Here is a 17770-nt window from a genome sequence, read left to right on the forward strand (position 1 = left end):
GTTAATGCAATTATTACATATGCAATACAGTTAATGCAATTATTACATATGCTCTACTAAATATATTAATAAAAAAAGTTTTCATATTTATTGCATAAATTTGTTGTTCAAATTTAAGAATTCTGTTTTTGTTAATTCTACGTTTTGAAACTAAAAATGAAAAAAAAAAAAGGGTATTTTTTTATTAAAACAAGAGAGACGGACCCCCCCCCCCCCTCACCTGATAACATCACCCATAACGTAAGTGTCCCGGTTTTGAGTTCTAATATGGACACCCTAGACTAGACTTGCACAACTAAAGGATAACAGTAAGTTGAGGTGCCCAGAGGGAGTGCAGTGCAGAAAGCAATAGTCGAAAAAATTAACTGAAAGCCAGAAGAATGAATGAGAGTAAGAAATGTTAGTTAAGTACACACTAATCCTAGTTTTAATCTTTTATATTCTTGCTTATTTAGCTTAATTATTAGCCACTAGTATTTAAATTTACATTACACACCATTGCATCTCTGCCCCCCCCCCTCACATGAGAGAAAAAGATGAAAAAGTGAGTGGAAAAAAAAAAAAAAAAATATATATATATATATATATATATAACCTAACAAAACAAAATATATATATTATAAAATGTTAAAAAAAAAAAGTATAAAAATAGAATGCAGATTATGAATGAAGTAAATGTGCATCTCTCTCCCACCCCCCACTGCCAGCTAACATATATAGCTAGCTAGCCTACCCCCGGAGCAGGATGGGCATTTGACCATCCTACCGGAATCAACACGACACGGCATTTGGCGATCTGAACTGAGTACTCAAACTCGGTTCCCTTTAAAACCCCATTCCCAGGCAGGGCAGAGATAGAATTTAAAAACTCTCTGAGATTACTCTGGTCACCTTTACAAAAGCAAAAACACTTCCCTTTACCCCTGATAGTAGTTACGTCTTTGAATAAATTCCACATCAGCACACTGTGATCACTGCAACCTAGTGGTTCCTTTATCTGCAGATTCTTGATGCATGAAGAATCACTGCTGATAATCAGATCAAGGGTATTACTCCCTCTGATTGCCTCCTGAACATGCTGTTGCAGAAAACAATCATCCAATAAATTTACAAAAGCCTTGCTAGTGTGTGAGCGACCAACCCACAAGTTTCTGTCAATATCTGGGAGGTTAAAATCCTCCATTACAAGACAATCTGATTTACTGGCCTACTCTTTCTCTGTATAGCTGTGTTAAACAGGGTCATCAGGGTCATTAGGCCTGTAACATACTCATACTCTTAATTTTGCCTTTCCAGTGCTTATGTCACTAAACTGACTCAATATTTCACTGGCCACCCATATTAACTGGCACTTCCTTAGATTTGTGTTTCTTAACTAACAGCATAACCCTTCCAATTCTGCATTCCTTATATCTGTGTGACACCATGTCTCTGATATTCCAACGATATCTGCCTTTAATGATTTAACCAGCACCTCAAATTTATTTACTAAACTCCGAGCATTGGTCTACATGCACCTGTTCTTACTCTTAGTTACCCTAACACAGCCGATGTATTTACTTGTTCCATGATGACTTCCAGCAGTCCCTGAAATATCCAGCACCTTGTTTTCCAGGCTGCTGCTCATTCCAATAGAAGCTTTGCAAGAATTCCTTCCACCTCCACCTGCAACTATTGTTAATCTATTAGTCTGTGTATTCCCCCCAAATTAGCAGTTTTCCTACCCACATAACATGCTTTGATCGCATCAGCAAATATTCTTGCAGCCTTTCTTTTTAAGCATATCCCATCCCTGTATAAGCAGTCTCTCCTGCTAACAAGCACAGACCACACTGAAAAAAATTCTACCCCATGAACCTTACACATTCTCTCCAGGGCCAAATTGATTGACAGGGCTTTCATCATATAATCCCCCTATCGTATCTGGGCAGAATTGCAGACTCTAATTCAACCCTAACTCGCGAATATTTTTAAGAATTGACCTGTACTTATTAAGTAAGCTCACAGATCTCCTATACTTCATGTTGTTTGTGCCAATATCTACAACAGTATCACCTTCTGTTCCATTAAAAGATGATATCTGCTCTACATCATCAACTTTTGCCCCTGGCAGAGATACCCTGGTCCTATTCCACCTATCCTTTTTGCACAATATATTTCCCTTTTCCTGACAGTTGAGTCACCGAGAATAACTAGCTCCTGTGGGACCAGCACACTCTGCCCTGAAGATAGCCACCTTAGGAGGAGGGATTTTTTTTTTTCTGTTCTACTAGGTGGCACTCTTGCATTGATTTGGGCAGCTTAGAGTTTGATGTGCCCCCTTTTTAATTCCTTCAAGGACATCTACTCTACACTCCAAACTCTCATAGATGTTCATCAGAACTCTTAGTGCCTAATTTCTTCGCACGCTCTGCACCTAGAACACACAAAGACATCCTCCTTGGCTGGATCATGTCCTGTTCCAGAGAGATCCGCAAACATTTCAGATTTTGCACATTTTTAGACAGTGAAGCATTGGAGAATCGCCCCTTTCAGTTTTCCCGGGCCACATCCTTATGCTACTTTGTGCTCGTTGCTTTGCTGCTCTAGTCTGGGGCATGATTTCCGTTTAAATACAATTTAATTCACAGTGAAAATTAATAAGATTAATAAATTTAATTGAAAATTGACAATACTATCAAAGCATTGCACGTTTTTAGACTGTAAAGTGTTGGAGAATTGCCCCTTCAGTTTTCCCCTGACCAAGCTAACAGATTCCTAATTCAGTGCTACATATTATGCCATTTTGTTTTACGTTATACCTTATGCTATCAAGTTCGAGTTATACGTTATGCTAGTCCAGAGCCATGCTGAGGCGAACAAGGTTCTTGCTTCACATGAAAATCTGAAAGGGGCACCAAAAGAAAGATTAAATAATTGCCAATGTTGCCATCGTTAACAGTAGAGTGCAATTTTTCATACTTGCCTCAGATACTAAAATGGGTCGGCCCGGCCCTGCACTATATCATATCAATCTAATATGCTACAACAATGGCGGCAGGTTTTGAATAGGCCAAGATTCTAGATACCTAATAGTAACCTACAAAATCTCTATCTAAATTCAAAATAAACTAAGGAGTGTGACTAGAACTAAAAAGCTATTTCTAGAAAATAAATCAATATGACAAGTCAATAAAACGACAAAAATTTATCAAAAAAATGTATTTGCTGGAGCTGAAAAATCTTTTTCAGCACGTGGATAACCTTGTACCTGGTACTCGATACAAAACTCAATTTTGCTATGCACATAACCACATAGTAGTAACAATCACCTACCTCAATCCTCTGCTTGAAAAAATCTCAGTCATCTCAGCCATGGCATGGGGTGCAGATAGATACATTCTTCTGCATTTCTAGTATTCCAACTTCAGATTGCATCTAGACAATGGTGAAATTGTCTGACTCAACTAGGAAAAGTATACTTATGAGACTAAATATCAAACAGTACAGTGCTCTTAACACTGTTTTTGGGGGCCTCTCGGAATCCCCTGTCTAGAGTCTCTATATAGAAGCAAACGAACCCCCACTACAACTCAAAAGCAAAATTATACTCCTCAGCTATGACTTAAAAGCCTACCTGAAACCACGACTACTTTTTAACCCTGAATGGATAATATTCCCACTGCAAACAGAATCACTGGTATAAGACTACAAGATGTGATGCACTTGTAGCAACTAAGGCCATATTGCTCCAGAGATATGCAGTGATCATTCCCTGACCTTTCCAAATCCTCCGTATTTGGTGGTCACAGGCTTGAACCCTGGTCTAATCAAGAAGCATGTGCTACGCACTTCTGCTCCTGCCCACCTGGCTATGGAGGCGCCCTTTTTATGGGTGAGGTTAGCCCAGATTTTCTTTTCATGCACTACGCCACCTACACATAGACCTCAAGTGGAGGAATACCTTTAAACTGACGATATCCATCTGCCACAGCCGGCATGATCACCAGACCTAAATCCAATCGAACATGTGTGATCCCCCCCCCCCTTGGGTATCACATTTCATGCAGTCAACTCTTCAGTCACTTGGCAAGCTAAAGTCTGCAGAGGAAGAATGAGACTTGTTGCCACAGAATCTTAAACATCCTTATATCGAACAGGGTTCACTGCTGTCAGGCCTCTCTAGCCATTGGAGGGTATTATATGCTGTACTGCGAATTATATACCAAAAAAGGTCACATTTCTCAATGTGACCTTTTTTGGTATATAATTTTTTTTTTTTTAGAACCTATAGTACTTAGTACCGGGCTTGAGTTGGAGGTTGAGAAGACGAGAGAAGGTATTTGTTGTTACTTCAAACTCACAGAACCAACCTTTTATCTTCCTGGTTTATTCATTCAACTGTTGTTTTCAGGAAATACATATGAAGGAAGGTTGTTCCAGAAAACGACAGTTGAATGAATAAACCAGGAAGATGAAAGGTTGGTTCTGTGAGTTTGAAGTTGGACAGTAAATGGATGTTGGCTGGTGGCGGCACGTGTTTTGAAAGAGAGAGCGGGAATTAGAAGCCAATTAGAAAAGCCATACAGCAGAAACAGTACATCTATGAGACAGCGAGTGGAGGGGCCTCTGTTAGAGATGAGTCATTAATTAACCAAACTGCTCTCTTCTGAATGGAATCTAGAAGCCTGAGAGAGGTTTTAGATGTGGGAACAATATTCCATGGTAGGGTGGATTTGCAATTTGTATAGAGTGAGTGAACAGCTGTTTGGAAGAAAAGTAACGCGGAGAGCGAAAGAGAAAACCAAGTTTTTTAGATGCAGAGAAAGCAATATTTGGCACAAACATTGTGCTTGTGCCAAGAGAGATTAGAAGTCAGGGTAATCCCCAAAAGGGATATATCATTTTGCCTAGAAATCAGAGTGTCACCAGGAACAGAAGAATCCATTTTGCAAGATATAAGACAAGACTGAGTTCTAGAAGGTGGTTGTTGTTATTTGGTTTTTAGGAGCATTAGCAACTAAGGCCATATTGCTCCGGGGATATGCAGTGGTCAGTCCCCGGCCTTTCCGCATCCTCCGTATTTGGTGGTCACGGGCTCGAACCCCAGCCTAATCAAGAAACGTATGCGTGTGCTACGCACTGCTGCTCCTACCCACTTGGCTACGGAGGCACCAGTTTTAGAAGGATTGAAATCAACAAAGTTATCTTTGCCCCATTGGAGAATTACCTGGAAATCGGCATTTAAGGAATTGGTAGCAGATATTTGAGAAGTTGAAGCTGATTGAGCAGGGCAAGGTTTCACAAAACGGAAAGTGGAATGCAATGTGCTATCATTGGCAAAACTATGGATAGGATTTCCAGTCAATGGAAGAAGGCCATTAATATACAAGAGGAAAAGAGTGGGGGGAAAGAACTGTACCTTGGGGGACACCGGCATTAGTGGAGAAGTTAGAAGACAGAACCATCTACCATCACCCTCAGTGAGCAATCAGAGAGAAAACTGGATAGCCAATTACAAAAAACAGTTAGCAAACCATAAGATGGGAGCTTGTTTAGAAGACCTTTATGGCAAACACGATCAAAAGCCTTTGAGATGTCAAGAGGAGCTGCTTGTGTTTCACTGATCTTGTCTATAAATGGGTAACATAAGCCAGAATATCACCAGTGGATCAAAGCTGACAGAATGCATTCTGGCGATCATTGATCAGACGGAAGGTTTCTAGGTAGTTTAAAAGTTGGCAGTTAATAGATTTCTCCATTACTTTAGAAAGAGTAAAGTAATTGCAATGGGACGATAATTGGTTGGAAGGGTTTGTCACCCTTTTTGGGAACTGGCTGGAAATGAGCAAATTTCCTAGCAGAAGGAAAAACACCTTTGGAATAAGAAAGTGAAAAAAGGAGGCAAAGAGCAGGAGTAAGTTCAGGAGCACAGGTTTTGAGAACAAGTGGAGAAATACCATCAGGACCTGGAGCTTTCTGAGCATCAAGATTGGTCAAAATCCTTCTGACAGAAAACCACAGGAGGCATTGAATGGAGCGTGTTGGGAATGGTGGGAGGTGTTTTACCAAGATCATACATGAGTTGGATGAAAAATGGGATGCTAGCAGGTCAGCTTTATCCTTGGCTGAAGTGACAGCAGAACCATCTGGTTTGGACAGAGGTGGGAGCAGAGATGGGCAAAATTTGCAGTCAATAGCTTTGACAAGCCACCAGAATGCTCGGTTACCATTAGGGCAAGTCTTATACAACCCCTATAAATGCCCCTTATACCCGTCCAAAGTTTCTCTCTGTCTCATGTCAATATTCTATGGTACACTACCATACCACATTTTGTCCGACTTCATTGCAAGCTGCATGAGTTACACATTTTCTGTTAATTTTGTTGAGCAGTGTAATTACAAATCAAACGTGTTGTAGGATTTATCAGCAGTGATATATAATCCTCAATCAGTCCTTCCCACGTTTCCGTAGTTCTTATACTCTTTCTGTCTCTGAGTCAAATTTGACATTGCCTTCTGCTGAATCCAAAGACATATTGATACCAAGAGAAATGATCTAATATTGCTGACAAATCAGCCATCCCATTGAATAACTGCCTGCTGTTAGTCCCATATATAGACTGGAGAGTGGTAATACGTTGCAAGCTCATATTTCCAGATAAGATTCTTGGCATACACACACTATAAGCTAAATCATATTAAATCTGTAATCAGTCAATGGAAGTCCAGTCTGCACTGGATGCAAAGAGGAAGTTGCTCGTCCCAGCTCAAGTTGGGGGGGGGGGAGACAACTTTCTTTTAAGGACTGGTAAATTCTGTTCCATAGGTCTTTCGTTATCGTGTGCTTGCTTGCTGGGTAATGCTCTACTAAGGGAGAATACTATTACTCGTCATTCAATGTGTACAGTCAGGTTTCCGGGCAACTTCAAGCACTAACATTGATGTTCCAGAAAATGCCTGTGTTTTACATGATCGACTAGTGGTTTAATTTTAGGACAAACGTCTCGTGTTTTCAAGACCTATTCTGAATTATGGAGAATAAGCTCGCAACTTCAAGGTGTTATGTTTATTCACTCTGCGGCACTCTGAGGTCTAACTCCCAGAAGTTAGACCTCAGAGTACTGCAGAATATGGTTCTTTTATTATAACTTGTGCTGTGGATAGTGTGTGGCAAGAGAATGGCTAAGAGGCAAGAATGAAACAACAAAACATGATTTATTAAACATAAACATATCATACAAATGGGTAAAAGAAACAAATGGTTATGTCTTTAGTATAGTAACATAAACTCTATACTTCTATTTCTGATTAAACAATGGACTAACATGATAATGGTATATATCTGTAGATTTGTCTGTGTTCTTCATGTTGCCTTTGGTAGATAACTATTGCTCGTACTCTCAGGAATTGATGAACATCTCACTGTCCAAGTATTTAAGTACCAGTGTAAAGTTGACATGTAAGTTTAACAATATTGATAGTAATACACTCAATAGTGGGTCATGTTGATGATACATAAAATATACATTTATCATAGTGTATGGCTAGGAGGTTTGTTTGTTTCGGGATTTATTGGGCGCATCGGCAACTATGACCATAGTGCGCCAGGCTAGGAGGAGGGATGTCCGCTAGTGGCATCAGTTAGAAAGGGGTAAGTCTTATTGTTGAACAGTTTCATACAGTTAACTATTAGGAAATTAGGGTGGACTTACCCGAAAACTCCTGATTATGCTCCGGGGTTGACAATTCAGGATAACTGAAATTGCATCTACTCTTCAGACATCTACTTCTCGTCGGCCAATCTCTCTCCGTACCCGTTCTATCTCTTCTTGGACCTTTTCTACAACAACTCCAACAACAAAGACTACCAACGTATCAACAACCCCTTTTCCTTCTCCCCTCTCCATATATATATATATGTATATGTCCCCCTTTTTGAGTTCCCCGAACTTGTATTGGTTCACAGGTCAATTTTGCGGAGAGAAGAAGAACCAGGGACTGTCATCTAGGAGACCTGATACAGCCAAAAATGGGATTTATGAGGAGAAGGGGAACTTCATATCTGCAAGGGGTTACGACTCCGAACTGCCCAGTGGAGGTTACCAGACAAAGTTCGCCCACTCCTACACAAAGAATCTCCAAACAAAAACACCTCGTAGATACCTGGTTCAGATTACACTAAAAAGTATGTTTCTTACTAACGTTACTCTCTTTTCTCCAACGAAAGTCACATACTTTCTCACTGTTTTTATAAATATTACGTGCACGACGTTCGTCTGATCCGATCGAGTCCAGATCTCTTGCTGTGATCCAGCCGGACCCATTATGGTGGAATAGTGTTTGAGCTGCTGTTTTCCCTAGCGCAGCGTCAACGAGCACATGCTAGAGTGAAAGAAAAACAGCCTTCACAGGAAGTGGATGTTGTTCTACAAATATAGTGGTGGCAAAAGTATAGGGTGTCTTGGAGCGGTGACTGCTCTCAAAGGTGAATAAAAAGTAAAAATGAAGACACTTTTACAACTCTCATTTTTGTTCCCAGTGCTTGTCACACCAAAATGACTCAACATTGCACTGGTCACCCATATTGGCTGGATGCACTGCCTTAGATTTAATATGCTTAACTAAGATGTCCCAACCATCCCTTCTGAAAATTATTACATACAAGAACTTCAAAACTGTTTTTACCATTCTTTATAACTTAATAGAATGTTTCCTCCTTGAGAGTAGTGGTTTTGCCACCTGTTAAATGTCAGATTTGATTCCGTCGACTAGCGGACTTTCATAGATGTATAGAAATTAACATCCAGTTAAATTATTGTTGGCATTAGTACTAGTTGTGGCAAATGATGCAAGATAGGAAACTCATACAGCGTAAAAAAAAACCACATATCTATTCATCTCCTGCATTAGATTGTCTAGTTGTTCCTTGAATTTAGTAAACTATTCACTTCCGCAACAATGGATGGAAGCTTGTACTGACAATCAACCACCTGTGGGCTGAAAGCAACTGTCCTTCCTCAATTTGGATTTATGTCCACTCACATGCAGTGTTAAAGACAAACTGGCTTCAGCAATTCAAACAGCACTGAGCTTGCTCAAGCTATTCAAAGCATTAAACAAAATCTGATCACCTTGGAGGTGCCTAGTCTCCAGATGCTGCAATTTACACAATTGAAGCCTTTCTGGTAGGAGCACACCTTTGTTCCCCTTCTCTACCCATTCCAGCAGCTCTATCTCCTTCCTGAAAGGACCTGTATTCAGTACTCAAGTACTCATGACCATTGCCTTATACAATGGCAAAATTACTGCATATTATTGACAACCCCATGAGCTGTTCTGGCCCTGTCTGCACTGTTCAGAGAACTTCATATCTGGTGGCAAAATTACCACCAGATTCTTAATTTTCCATTACCCTAAGTGTAGTGCCACACAGTTGGTGTTACTCTGGGATTACTGATACCTATATGTAGTACCTTGCATTGTTCAACTTCAATTACCATTTCTCAGCACACCTGCCTAATTTTGCTATGTCTTATTGTAGTATTACACCTTCACTAGTGTCATTAACCACCCTGAAAACCTTTGTATCATCTGCAAACTTAGACATTAAGCCTGATACACCTTCATCAATATGATTAAAAAATAAGTACAGAAACAATAATGGATCCTGCACCGTGTCCTGGGAAACTTCACCTAAAACATTAGTCCACAAAGAGCAGTGTCCAATGATAACCATTCTGTCTTTTCCTACTCAACCATCCCTTTATTCATAGTAGTAACTTGCCCTTAATGCCACACTGCTCCAATTTGTGAACAGTATCAAAAGCTTTCTTGAATATTAAAATTTTTTGCATCCAGTTCCTTTGTCACTGCATCATAATATCAACAAATTGGTCAGACAAGGATCTCCCCTTAATGAACCCATGCTGTGAATGAAGTAAACTGCAGTCCTTTTTAGATGTTTCTGCTTCACTTCTTTAACCAGTGACTATTATTTTCCCTGGAACAGAAGTTAAGCCAACAGGTTTGTAATTACTTGTCACCCTTTCATCCTCCTTTGTGAATTGGAGATACATTCAAACATGTCCAGTCTGTACAAATCTCCCCTGAATCCAATGCTCTCATAATTATGGCTAAGGGTTTGCTTATCTACTTTGCAGCCTCTTAATGTAACTGGATAGATACTATGCACATTTTTTGTTTATCTTCAACAATTTCTTTCCCACTTTTCCTTTTGGTTATTACAAATCGTTTAGCTCTGTTAGTGTGATAAACCTTTGGCATCCACTTCCCTTGAGTGAATGTAGATGCAAAATACTTATTCACTTTATCAACAACCTGAGCAGGATCATCAATAGTTAAACCATTAATATCAAGTTAACCAATGTGATCATCTTCGTTCTTCTAGTGTTTTATCTAAGTAGTCTTTGCTTGTTCTCTTTGCATCCTTTATCATAATCTGCCTTGACTTGCCTAACCTCCTTTGTGACTTGATTGCCGATTAGTTTATATCTACATAGGCTTTTGTATCATTTTGCATAGGCTTCTGTATCACTTGATAATTTATATGCATCCCATGCATTTTTCTTCTTTCATGTGTCTCATTAGATCACCTGACATCCATTTAGGTCTAAGCCTTGAACAATATTTCTTAGTATGAAAAGCCTTCATAGTAGTAACTTGCTCTTAACACGACACTGCTCCAATTTGTAGTGGTCTTATAAGTGCAACAGTATCAAAAGCTTTCATGAAATCCAAGTTATATCAAAATTATTTTGATATCATATTACTTCCCTATGCTTTTGAATTAGAATTTGTTGTTGGTAACATCATTAGATGGTCACACTGTATGGAATTTAAAAACTGTGCCTGAGACCACCGTAGTCACCTTTATGAAAACAAAAAAATCCTCTTTATCCTTGATGTTAGTTACACCTTTAAGTAAATCCCACATCAAATACACTGTGATAACTTTCAACCAGTGGTTCTTTTATCTGCAGATTTTTAATGCATGAAGAATCACTGCTGTTTGTTTGTTATTTGGTTTTTAGGAGCATTAGCAACTAAGGCCATATACTCCGGGATATGCGGTTGTCATTCCCTGACCTTTCTGCATCCTCCGTATTTGGTGGTGACGGGCTCGAACCCCGGTCTAATCAGGAAGCGTGTGCTACGCACTGCTGCTCCTTCCCACTTGGCTATGGAGGCACCTCACTGCTGATAATCAGATGAAGAATATCATTCTCTCTTGCTGTCTCACTAACATGCTGATATAGAAAAATCATCCAATAAATCCACAAAAGTATTTGTAGTGTCTGAGTGACCAACCCACATGATCCAGTCATTATCTGGGAAATTAAAATTCCTCATAAGACATTCTGATTTACTGGCCTACTCTATTTCTCTGTATAGTTGTTCATTGTACTCAACAGTCATTAGGCCAGTTCTTATGTCACACCAAACTGACTCACCATTGCACTGTCCACCTGTCAACTCACTCAATGCACTGCCTTGGATTTTATGTACTCTTAACAGAGCGTATCCTCCTCTGCATACATTTCACTTCTCTATATTCAAATTCTGTATACTTCATATCTGAGTGACACCACATCTCCAATATCCCCACAATGTCTGTGCAGGCTGGTCTCAATTAACGCGATTAATTCGTCCCGTGAGCACATCGCACAAAATGGAAACGCATTAATCGGATATAATAATCAATAGGAAAAATTATAATCGGTCCTTGACCTTCTGGAATGTCCATTAAGAATTTTAAAAATACCTTTTAAATAACTTTTTAACTATATACAATGTAAAAGATAATGAAAATAATTATGTAATTAAATGTTTATTGCATAAAACGCGGTTCCCAAACTGTGTGCAGCGGAATATTTAAAATTTTCGAGGGAAACAGCGATAGACATCTGTTGGACACCGCGCAAACTATTAGCTCGAGGTAGTTCACAGTTTCAACATTTATTAAGTTGGTTGGACCTAACTACTTAATAAATGGAACCGTTAGATATTTGTTTTGGTCTAGGTGTGCCGTGAAAAAATTACTGAGACACTAAGAGCGCTGTGAACCAAGAAAATTTGGGAACCTCTGACATAAAATACACAATGAAGAATTGACTGTTGTGGAAATATTTGAACAGTGTTGACTTTCTCTTTTCATCAATCAATTTCTGCTAGCCGACAACAATCTTCTCTGGGCCCTGGCGAAATAAATATCGCAGAGAACCTCAAACCTTTTGTGTGAGGTTCTCTGCGATACGAAAGATTTCATCTAGTTCTTCTACCGTTATTTCCTTTGCGGTAACATTTTCATCTGGCTCATTTAAAAATTTGAATTTTTAAATGCAAGTCTGCATTGACTTTATTAGTGGGAGACAAACAAGTAACACATCTTCCAATGGTTGATGGAACATACTGAGGCAGATAAACGTTTATTATCCGTCCGATGCACGGTAAGGTTAACGCGCGATTCAAATCTTTTTCAACTATCGCATAAAAAAAAAAAAAAAAAATTGCGTTAACTGGAAAGTTGCATCGTGTAAGGTGGTATAATTTTTTCAAATAGCAGTAAGTGAAAAGTGTGTTAATCGAACTCGCGTTATGCAAAGCCTGGCTGTATTTGATCTCTTGACCAGCACTTCAAATTCATAAAATCTATTTACTATGCTCTTAGTACTGATGTACATGCAAGTATATATTCGCCTCTTACTCTTAGCTATCCTAACACAGCTCATGTATTTCCTTGTTCCAAGATGACCTACAGCAGGCTTTGAAATCCCCAGTATCTTGATTTGTGGACTGCTGCATGTTCCAATAGAAGCACTGCAATAATCATTTTCACCTCCGGCTGCAGCTATTGTTAATCTATTAATCTGTGTATCCTCCCAAGCTAGCAGGTTTCTGATCCACCCAACACTGCCTTGATAGCATCAGCAAATATTCTTGCATTCTTTCTATTTGTGTATCCCATTTCTGTAGAAGCAGCTTCTTCTGTTAACAAGAACAGACTATGCTGTGAAAAGTCTATCCCACGAGCCTTGCACAAATCTCTTCAGGATCGAATTGATTGACAAGGCTTTCATCCATGTTCCCGCTATTTTGTCTGGACAGAATTGCAGGCACTTTCAAATTTAACTCTAACTCGTGACTTTCTCAACATTGTCCAATATTTGTTAAGTAAGTCCTCATATCTCCTACTCTAAACGTGATTAGTCCCTTAAAAGATATCTGCTCTACAACAAACCTTTGCCCCTGGCAGCCATATTCTATTTGACCTATCCTTTTTGCACAATATATTTCCCATTTTCATGACAATAGCTACCTCCTGTATGATCAATGTATTCTGCCTTGGGGGTTGCCTGATGTGCAACAGAGCTTGATGGGTCCCCCAGTTTAATTCCTTAGAGGGTATCCACTCTGTTCTTCAAGCTCTTTTCGAAACACAAAGACATTCACCTTGGCAATCATGTCTCATTCCAGATAGAACCATAAACACCAAAAAAGTAGTACATTTTTTGTAAGGCTGTGATTCTGGGGACAGCTTTCCTCCCACCCCACCCCACAGTTCTCTCCAAGCCACAGAACTCTTACTAATTCGAACCCTTTGCTTGCTGCTCTGGTCTGAGGTATGATTTCAATTCAAATTCAAAATAATTGAGAATACTACATTAAACCGATATACTTGTTTATTTGTTATTTTGGTTTTAGGAGCATTAGCAACTAAGGCCATACTGCTCCGGGGATATGCGGTGGTCATTCCCTGACCTTTCCGCATCCTCCATATTTGGTGGTGACGGGCTCGAACCCCGGCCGATATACTTAAATTAACACTATATACCAGTTATGCGTATTACGTTATCAAGTTTATACTACATACATTACACTATACTATTACACTTGTAACATTATAAGTTAATTTTAATAGATAATAAAATTATCTGTTAATGCCAACCTAGTAGAGCTGTTAGCTGGAACATGCAAGTTAACTGGAACATTCAAAATACATTATTTGAACTTTCCAGATACCTATTTAACATAATTAAAATCCTGGAATTTCCATACCATGCACTACAGTACAAGTTAGAAGATAATAAAATTGGAATAAATTTCTGCCTAGTGTTGTGAAAGCAGTTTGCTACAATAAATTTAAAGAAGATTTGGACATATTACTGGAAAAGAATAAGCAAAGGAAGTGAATAATTTAAATTTTTTTTCAGATGGTAATGTATAAACTTTGCTTCCTTGCATCATATTACTAATACTAGTACTACTACCACTAATAGTTCATTCTATGATTTTGAATTTAACATCGGCTTCTGTTTTTCTAACCACTTTGGAACTAGAGTAAATAATTTGACTGATAAAGTGGCATTTCCAGAAATAATCTTGACCTGACAGTCCTACACATAGCCTACTGAATTAATAATTATGTAAATTATGTAATAATCATGAAAATATTATATATATATTATTTAAAACACTAAATTACATCAGCATTCAGTTTACTCAATCAATTTAAACTCTTTAACACTGATCAAATCTCCTTGCCAATGCTAGTTTCCAGATGCTATAACTTACAGAATTCAAGTCTTTCTGCTGTTAACCTTTGACTTAGCTATTAGCTTCTTGATTGTTAAATTAATTTTTTTAGTTGTTTTGATTAGAAAGGCAGCTGTCAAGTTTGTTCCTCTTCTGTGCTTTTTGTTGGGTTATTATCAAGGTTTGTTTTACTGCATGGCTCCTTACAACCCACTGTTCAGTAAAATATTTCCATCCTTTCTGATGCCAATAATGTAAGCTTATTATTGCTGAAAATTCATTATTATGAAAGTAAATTTTGGGATCTTGTTGCCTGCTGCATGGGTGAGCAGTGATTGCACAATCACTGCTCATCTGAATGGCCCATCCAAGTTGATCAATCAATTTTGTCTCTACATGGCATGCCAAGAACCAAGGAAAGAAAAAATACTTTCCCATGGCCAAAAGAGTACAAAACATGAGAAAGGCAAACCTTATTCTTTTTGGATCTTCAGAGAGGACCCAATCTAACCAAGGAAAAGACATCATCTATTCAGCAAAGGAACAGAGACAAATTGAAAAAAATTGAAAATTGAAATTGAAAAAATGAAAAACTCAAGGTAAAAATTCCATACCAAGAAACAGTCTCATCCAGCCACCTACTCCAAGTCTCATGCCCTCTAAGTAAAAGCATCATGTATATTAGCATCTCCTCTACCACTTTACTTATGCTATAATTAATTAGGTCATTTTTAGAAATAAACTAATTCTCATAAAGAAATACATTCACGAGTTGCAGCAATAAAAGAGAAAGCTAGAAAGAAACACTTTATTAACGATTATATAATGTTCACATTACAATAAACAACATTAACAAAAGTCAAAAAAGTATAAACATCTTTAACAACTATAACATATTTTAGAAAACAATTTATTCAATTTATTATAAAAAGAAAAGGATAAATGTTAGCTAATGTCAATTCGTGATGGCTTCTCTTGGTGTATGTTTGAATATGAGGCTTACTCTATATAAAAATCACAGACTTTATTGTAATGAAAAGTAGTTTTATGATTAAATTCTAGCCATAAAGAGCTACTGTTTGAAAGACATTATTAAGAAGCAAAAAGATACACATCACATAGCTTTGTTCATTTTTTAGAACTATTAGTCATTAAAAATTTAATTACAACATTAAAAAAAAAAAAAAAAAAAAAAATCAAGAATTAAGATATGCTGCCAAACAATATCCAAATTTGTTAAGGGCATCAAATTGTGCGCTGGCTACAACAAACTACTCCACAAATTACTTAACATGTGGTCAAAATAAATTAATAACAGATTTAAATAAGCTACACAGGAAATACATTGTATAATTTAGACTCATGTCTACTGCAATTTGGAAGCTCATTAATGATGAAAATTATAAAACATTTTTATTCAGACCTTTTAGAATACTTTGATTCTCATGACTCAACTCATCAAATATTCCACAGATGAAAAAATTTACAATTGTAAACATGAACTATCTCATGCATAATTTTATGCATGAGATGATAAAAAAAAAGCCAAGCTGGTTGCCATAAAAAGTATGTCTCGTAAGTTTTTATTGCATATAGTTATAAACTAAAAATTAGACCAATCAAAAATCTGTACATAAATAAATGCAGTACTTAAAAATGATATAGAAAGGTGAAAATGTATTAGACACTCTTTCAAAACGGCAATGACACAGAAATGAGTTAGTGTTGATGATGTATGAATTATTCACTGATGAAGCAGAAGTGGATTTTAATAAATCATCAACAGAGAATACTTCTGTTCTGTGACTGTTTTCTTCATGTCAACAAATGAAATGCTAGTCACGAAATACAATATGAGATACAGCAGAGCGTGTCCACATGCTTTAAAAATAAATTACAACCTTCTCTTTGCATCTTTTAAAATTTATACTACCAAAAGAAAAAGGAAAAAAAAAAAAAAAAAAAAAAAGGATTTCAAAAAAATTAAAATTATTAAGTGAAAAAGAAAGCACGTAGAACTTTGAGAAAACTGTAAAGTTTTGGGCTTAACATAGGAAAAAAACTTGGCACAGAGCCACTGGATGAGGGGGAATAAAAATAGCAGTCAACAGGTTAGAGAAAATCTATTAAAATGGGTCTTCAAAGTCCACAGTCAGAGTCAAATGTTATCTGAATTGTTATTCAGATATCATTCATTTAAAAAAGTTGAATATTTCAATTCAATGTACGCACATTTTAAATTACAAAAATATTTAAATCATACAAATGTAATATTATTCTCAATTCTAAATAGTCATGAAGGTTATGTTCACAATGTTCTATTCTCTTCCTCATTTTTTGTATGTGTGCGTTATAAACTGTCAGAGTCTGATTTGACTAGAAAAATTTTCTTTTAAATTTGCTGATTTTTCTACTGTGGCCACCAAATTAAATATTACCACTGGAAAAGTTTATTGAAAACCTCTAGCTATTACTAAGAAAAGAATAAAACAGTTTTATCGTTATTTTTGCATTAACTATATTTCAGTCCTAACATAAATACACCAAATGAAATAATAAATATCCACTTCTGACTGAAAGCTAATATAAAAAGTTTCAATTATTATAACACAATAAATATTTATCAAAATGTATGATTATTTCATAGGAGAGAAATCTCCTCAGTCTCTTACTAGATGAGAACCTTTTAAACAGCCTCATCACAAATACTCTTTGGCTTTACTTTGACTTCTTTATTAAGTATATTTCACTGACTTGTAAAATTCAATATGTATGAAATTACAAAACATATTTGTGTTGTCCCTATAATGATCATTAATGAGAATTGTTGTTTGACTGTTCTGATGAATACTGTACTTAGCATTTGGTCTGGAACATGCATATATAAACTTAGCCCTAATAATTATTGCTTAATATAAAAATGAAACAAATTTTATAAGTATTTAATATATTTTATCTGTTGCTATAGTTTATATTCAAAACTTTCTTCTAGAACATTATAAAGAATTTTTGTATTTGAATGTAAATACAATTCTTATAAAAGTTCTAGTAATGAAGTTTTATCTTAAATTAAGAAAAGAATTTTGATTTCCTTAATTGGATCATTAGCATAGATTTTTTTTTCACATTAATCTGCGAGATAAAAGTTGTAATTATTTATATACATCTGCTAACAGAAGTATATTTGAAAAAAAAAAAAATAAAAAAAAAAAAAAAAAAATATTATCAATATGTC

Source organism: Mastigoproctus giganteus, chromosome 2, assembly GCF_048544385.1.
Source record: "Mastigoproctus giganteus isolate SK-2022 chromosome 2, ASM4854438v1, whole genome shotgun sequence".
Lineage (NCBI taxonomy): Eukaryota > Metazoa > Arthropoda > Arachnida > Uropygi > Thelyphonidae > Mastigoproctus > Mastigoproctus giganteus.